Here is a 6,282-nt window from a genome sequence, read left to right as displayed (position 1 = left end):
CGTGAAGAGACCCTTAGCAGTTAAGAGAACATGGGCTCTTGCACTCAGATAATGCCCCTCAGATTTAGACTGGAAGAAAAGCCTCTGCTCCTACGATCTCTGACGGATCTAGGATTATTCCCTTTTAAGAAAAACAACTTGGGCTGGAGAGATGGCTCAGTGGTTAAGAGCACTGACTGCTCTTTCAGGGGTCCTGAGTTCAAATCCCAGCAACCAAATGGTAGCTCACAACTATCTGTAATGAGATCTGATGCCCTCTTCTGGTGTGTCTGAAGACAGCTACAGTGTACTTTAAATAAATAAATCTTTAAAAAAGAGAAAAAGAAAACCAACTTAGGGCTGGGGCCATGGCCCAGCAGTTAAGAGAAGCCTGGGTTCAATTCCCAGCAACCACATGGTGGTCACAACCATCTGTAACTTCAGTCCGGGGATCTCATGCCCTCTTCTGGCCTCTGTGGGCACTGCACACACAGACATATGTGCAATCACTAATAAACATAAAAATCTCAAAAACGATTTTTTAGAAAAAATATCTTGAGTCTCATGTATCCCAGGTTAACATCAAGCTTTCTGTGTGACTAGGGATAAGCCTGAAATCTGATGTTTCCCCCATCCCAGGACTGGGACTACAGGGATGTGCTATCATGCTAGGCTTTTGAAGTGCTGGGGACTGAACCCAGGGTTTTGTGCACTCTTAAGGCCACACCCCCACCCTGAGTTTAAGCATCTGACTGGATAGGGCTTTTGTTCAGCTGTCCACACAATTGGGTGTCACATTTCAGGAAGGTACTTGACTCAAGTTGTTGAATAGTGGGTACCTACTGGAACAACTTAGTTATTCAGGAAAAGTTGTGTTTTGGTCCAGTTTATCCAGGAATCAGGTTTGAACTACTTCCCCACTCCCAAGTCCCGACTGTCCTTTCAGCTGTCAATTCTGACATTATGGTGTACGTACTTGCTCTCATTATCCTGGTTAGTTTATCAAATTTATTGATCTAGAGAGAGAGAGAGAGCGAGAGAGAGAGAGAGAGAGAGAGAGAGAGAGAGAGAGAGAGAGAAAAGAAACAAAAGTCATGGGGTGGTGGCCCTGCACGTTTTTTGTTTTTTTTTTTAATCGTGTCAAGCCAGGAGAGGAAGAGAGGAAGAGAGAGAGAGAGAGAGAGAGAGAGAGAGAGAGAGAGAGAGGAAGAAGGAGAGAGGAAGAGCGAAAGAGAGAGTGAGAGGAGGAGAGGAGGAATTTTTTTTTTTAATCCTAGCATTTAAGAGACAAGACCATCTCCAGGAGTTTGAGGCCAGCTTAGTCTACACAGTACCGGGACAGCTAGGATTACATACACTGAGAAATCCTGTCTTGAAAAAAACAAACCAAACCCATCTTTTGGTTTTCAGCTTCATTTATAGCCTTGTATTTTTATTATATTTTTGGTGCTTGCTTTGGGTTCAATCCCCATTCCAAGTTTTCTAAAGCAGAGGTGCTCACCCTATTTTTTTTTCTTTTTTCATTTTGGGAGGAGTTTCAAGACAGGGTTTCTCTGTGTAGCACTGGTTGTCCTAGAACTTACTCTGTAAACCAGCCTGGCCTTGAACTCAGGGACCCACCTGCTTCTACCTCTTGAGTGCTGGGATTAAAGGTGGGCTCCACCACTGCCCTGTTCTTGTCTTACACTGATTCAATACTATAAAAGTTCGCCTAGGGACTACTTCAGCTAGGTGTCACCTATTCCAGTAAGTTGTAGTTTCATTTGCCTGAAGAACTTGTGGGAACAGTCTCTGTTGGGATCACAGCAGGCTCTACAATGCCCAGTGTTCTATGCAGTGCTGGGGTCCGAGTCAGGACTTCGTGCAAGCAAGTGGAAATGCACCACCCCCTGAGCTACACTCCCAGCCCCTTCACTCAAGGTCCCTCTGGACCTGGTTGCTCATTTCTAGAATTTGAGCTGCCCTGGGGGGCGGGGGCACACATCCTGGAGGTCAAAGGACAGTGTGCAGTAATCTGTTCTCTCTCTTCACCACGTGATTGAGATCCAAGGATTGAGCTCAGGACTGTCTGGCTTTTACTCACTGGCTGGCCTCTTCAAGGATTTGCCTTCATGTATGTCTCCGCATCACTTGTGTGTCTGGTGCCCGTGAAGGTCAAAATTGGGCATCAGATCTCCTGGAACCAGAGTTACAATGGTCGTGAGCCACCATGTGGGTGCTGCGAATTGAACCCGGTCCTCTACCAGAGCAACTCATGTTCTTTTTTTTTTTTTTTGGTTCTTTTTTTTCGGAGCTGGGGACCGAACCCAGGGCCTTGCGCTTCCTAGGCAAGCGCTCTACCACTGAGCTAAATCCCCAACCCCGCAACTCATGTTCTTAACTGCTGAGCGGTCAGACTCTCCAGCAACCTTTCATGACTTCTACTAATGTTTTAAGGTCTATTTTATAGTCCATGTTTATAAATATCCCATTAAGTTGGGAGAATTCTTTTTTAAAATTTTATTTTTGGAGCTGGAGAGATGGCTCAGCGGTTAAGAACACTGACTGCTCTTCCAGAGGTCCTGAGTTCAAATCCCAGCAACCACATGGTGGCTCACAACCATCTGTAATGGGATCTGATGCCCTCTTCTGGTGTGTCTGAAGACAGTGACAATGTACTCATATACACAAAATAAATAAATCTTAAAAAAAATTATTTTTGTGTGAGGGTGTTTTTCTGGGACACACGTATGAATGCCAGTGGTTCTCAACCTTAATCCTGCCACCCTTTAACAGTTCCTCAGGCTGAGGTGATCCCCGACCATAATTTTTTTTCTACTTCACGACTTAAGTATTGCTAGTTATGTACCGTAATGTGAATTTGTTTTCTGATGGTCCTTAGCCACTCCTAAAGGGTTCGAGACCCACAGGTTGAGAGCTGCTAATGTGAAAGTGTGCAGAGGCCGGAAGAGGGGTTGGCGCTCCTGGAATTAAACTTTATTCAGATCTGCTTGTCTCCCAGTCCCAGTGCGAGGATTAAAGGGCTGCATCATGATGTCCGCCCCCAGCTTGCCAACTCACACTCCCATGGTGTACCTCCCCCTATCCCCACATTCCGTGTTTTAATTATGTCCATATCACAGTCAAGTGGACAAGCCCAGGGCCCACAGATGAATGCTAGGCAGATCCTCCACCGCCAAGCACACCCTGGCTTCTGCGGTCCACTGAGCCAAGGATTTGAGTTTTGCCTTTTGAACCCACCCTGACCACCTCACGCCATGGGGCCCAGTGTTGGAACAGTGTCAGCCAGTGCTGTTTGTTGGCCATGGTCTGTTTCTATTTTGTCTTCCGTTCACCCACCTCCTCCCACCCTCATGGGGTAGGGGGAGCAGAGGCCAGGCATGAAAGCGCACGTGTGAGCCCAGCACCAACAGCGCAGACTGCGGAGATTCTGCTTCTTGGAAATCCTCTGTTGCACATTTGGGGGTGGGGGAGGCATGAATGTGACTTTCACCACTGAGATGAAAACAAGCCTTTGTTGCCATTGTGGGGTGACCTGGGCTTGGCCAGGTTGGACCTCTGGGCAGGATCTTTTGAATTAAAGCAATTAAAATCTCCACAGCAGGGGCTGAGAGGTGGCTCAGTCGTGGGCTAAGGCACCTGCTACCAGCGGTAAGACCTAGGTTCAGTCCGTGCGCCTCAACATGGAGAAGGGACTTCCTGAGAACAGATACCAGGGCATACACAATTCTAAATTGTAAATGTATTCGAATATGCACAGCAGGGTGAGTCCTGTTGTACTCTCCCTTTTTTAAGACTCGGTCTCGGGGTTGGGGATTTAGCTCAGTGGTAGAGCACTTGCCTAGCGAGCGCAAGGCCCTGGGTTCAGTCCCCAGCTCCGAAAAAAAGAAAAAAGAAGAGAAAAAGAAAAAAAGAAAAGAAAAAAAAAGAAAAAAGACAAACAAGAAAAAAGAAAAAAAGAAAAAGAAAAAAAAGGAAAAGAAAAAGAAAAAAAAAAAGACACGGTCTCAGACCTGCCTGCCTTTTCCTCTAAAGTGGGGGGGATTACAGGTGTGAGCCATCTTACCCAGTGATTAATAACTCAGGAAAAAAGCAGAGTGCAGGAGTGTGCATGCAGTTTGGTGCAGGGGACCAGAGGACAGCTCTTGGGAGCAGGCTCTTGCCTGCCACCTTGTGGCAACCTGCGGATTGAACGAAGACGCACACTGCATCTTGCTAGCCCCAGGTCTTTCAAAAGCACATTCAGCCCTAAGGCAGCCCTGCCTGACTCCCACTGGGACTGACTTCCAACTGTTACTCACTGGTGTGAGGCACATCTTCATGTAACTATCAGATGAGGGTTTGACAAGAGAACCAGAGGAGCTCCACAGCCTTCACTTGCTGTGTGCGTCTCGCTGGCTGAAGCACCCCACCTCTAGGCTTTCATCTTTAGCTAATGATAGCCACATGCACGCCCACCACGCAGTACCAGGGCTGGAGATCAGGCCTTCCTCTTTCAGGCACTGGAGAGAGTGGGCAGGGCGGGCGGGCAGTGCAGGCCCTACTGCACCTCAGCCTTCCCTTATCTGATCTTGGTCAACCTGTGTAGGACACTCCAGGAAGGGGAGGCGGTTTTTACCTGACAGTCAGTGATGGCCAAAGAGGGTGTCCAGTCTCCACAATGGCCGAACAGCAGCCTTGGGATCTCGGACAAGAGGACCAGTCTTTCCTAACCCCCAATGTGACCCCAATACCAGAGAGGCGGCACAGCATGCTGCATGCAGCTTCCTCAGCTGAACACAGGTCCTGAGACACCAGACAGCAAGGCTAATGATGCCCAGGCGTCTGTCTTCCACTGCAGACAGAAGAGACACCTCACACCTTCCTTGGGTCTCTTTATTCAGAGCTTCATGTTATGAGACTGTCAGCAAAACCCACCACCAGGGCCCTGGGCACATACAGAATTTTTATATGGTTGCACCTAAAGATCAGTGGTTAGAATCCATGTTTAAGTGAGAACTTCCCCATGCCCACCAGAGCTTACTGTAGAAACAGAATTGTTTAAAAGCCGAACAGGAACAAAAGCTTGTAAGGTGGAAAAGTTCTGAGTTAAATATAGATAATTTTTTTTTTTTTTTTTACAAATTTAGGGGCAAGAGATAGCTCAGTGGCTAAAAAGACCGGATGCTCTTCCTGAGGACCTGGATTCAGCACCCAGCATCACCTGTAACTCCAGTTCCACGGAGTTCTGGCCTCTGCAGGCACTAGGCACACATATGGTGCACGTGCGCGCGCACACACACACACACACACACACACACACACACACACACGTCAAACACTCATACAAAAAAACAAAATGGAAATTTAAATTTCCACGTTCCCAGTCCCCATTCTTACAGGGTAAACCGAGACACCTGTACGATATTCTGAAGTGGATTCCTTACCTTGTCATGATGGCACAATGAGCCCAGGTAAAGGGAAGTTAAGTTCAAGGGAGCCTGGGAGGTCTTTAGTTTGGCTGCCTCGATGGGCTTTCCCGATCCAATCTGAGCCAACTCAATTGCCTCTTAAAAGCTCAGTTAATGGCTTCAGCACCACAGCCAACCAAATCTCTCCGCCACACCTCACTGGTATATACCCTCTCCAACCACACCGTAACATCCCGCCCCTGCACTCAAGCTCCTCCCACACTTCCGCTAGGCATCATCACTGTGGGGCTTGACTCCCACTTGTTCAAACCCACGTGGCCTCAGCTTCTCACCACCAGGCTTTTGCTCAGCATGACTTTTACCAGTGTGCTTCCTGAACCCGTCTCCAAACCTCGGCCTCCGAGCGAGGCTGCCTTCCCAGAATGCACACTGCCCTTGGTGTGGATCATCTACAGACCGGTCAGACTCTGGTTTTGTACCACCAGGGCCCTGTAGGTCTGGTGTACGGACAGGCAGCTTGAGCTCTGGGGACAGATCCCAACACATCCTGCACAGCTCTGCTCCCAGACTGCCGGACCAAGGAGCCCAGGGTCCGCCTTGCTGTGTGGCCCTCAACACCAGTCGTGAGCCACTGTCTCAGGCCATCTGAGCTGTGTGACACTTAGTGCGAGAATGACTGGGATATGGTAATCCGTCAGCACGCCCCTGGTTTCAGTTCAGATTTTCCCATGATGAGGATGGTGGGGTAGACTCATGACAAGACGGACAAGCACAAGGACAACCTCTGCTCGTGAAGAACTCACTGGTGATGCGGCTTCCAAATGGCCTCATTTCTCCTCAGCTTGACCACAAGCTTCTCGAGAGAGCCCCAGAATCACACACTCTTGGGGAC

This window comes from Rattus norvegicus, chromosome 5 (genome assembly GCF_036323735.1).
Source record: "Rattus norvegicus strain BN/NHsdMcwi chromosome 5, GRCr8, whole genome shotgun sequence".
Lineage (NCBI taxonomy): Eukaryota > Metazoa > Chordata > Mammalia > Rodentia > Muridae > Rattus > Rattus norvegicus.
This window is presented reverse-complemented; position numbering follows the sequence as displayed.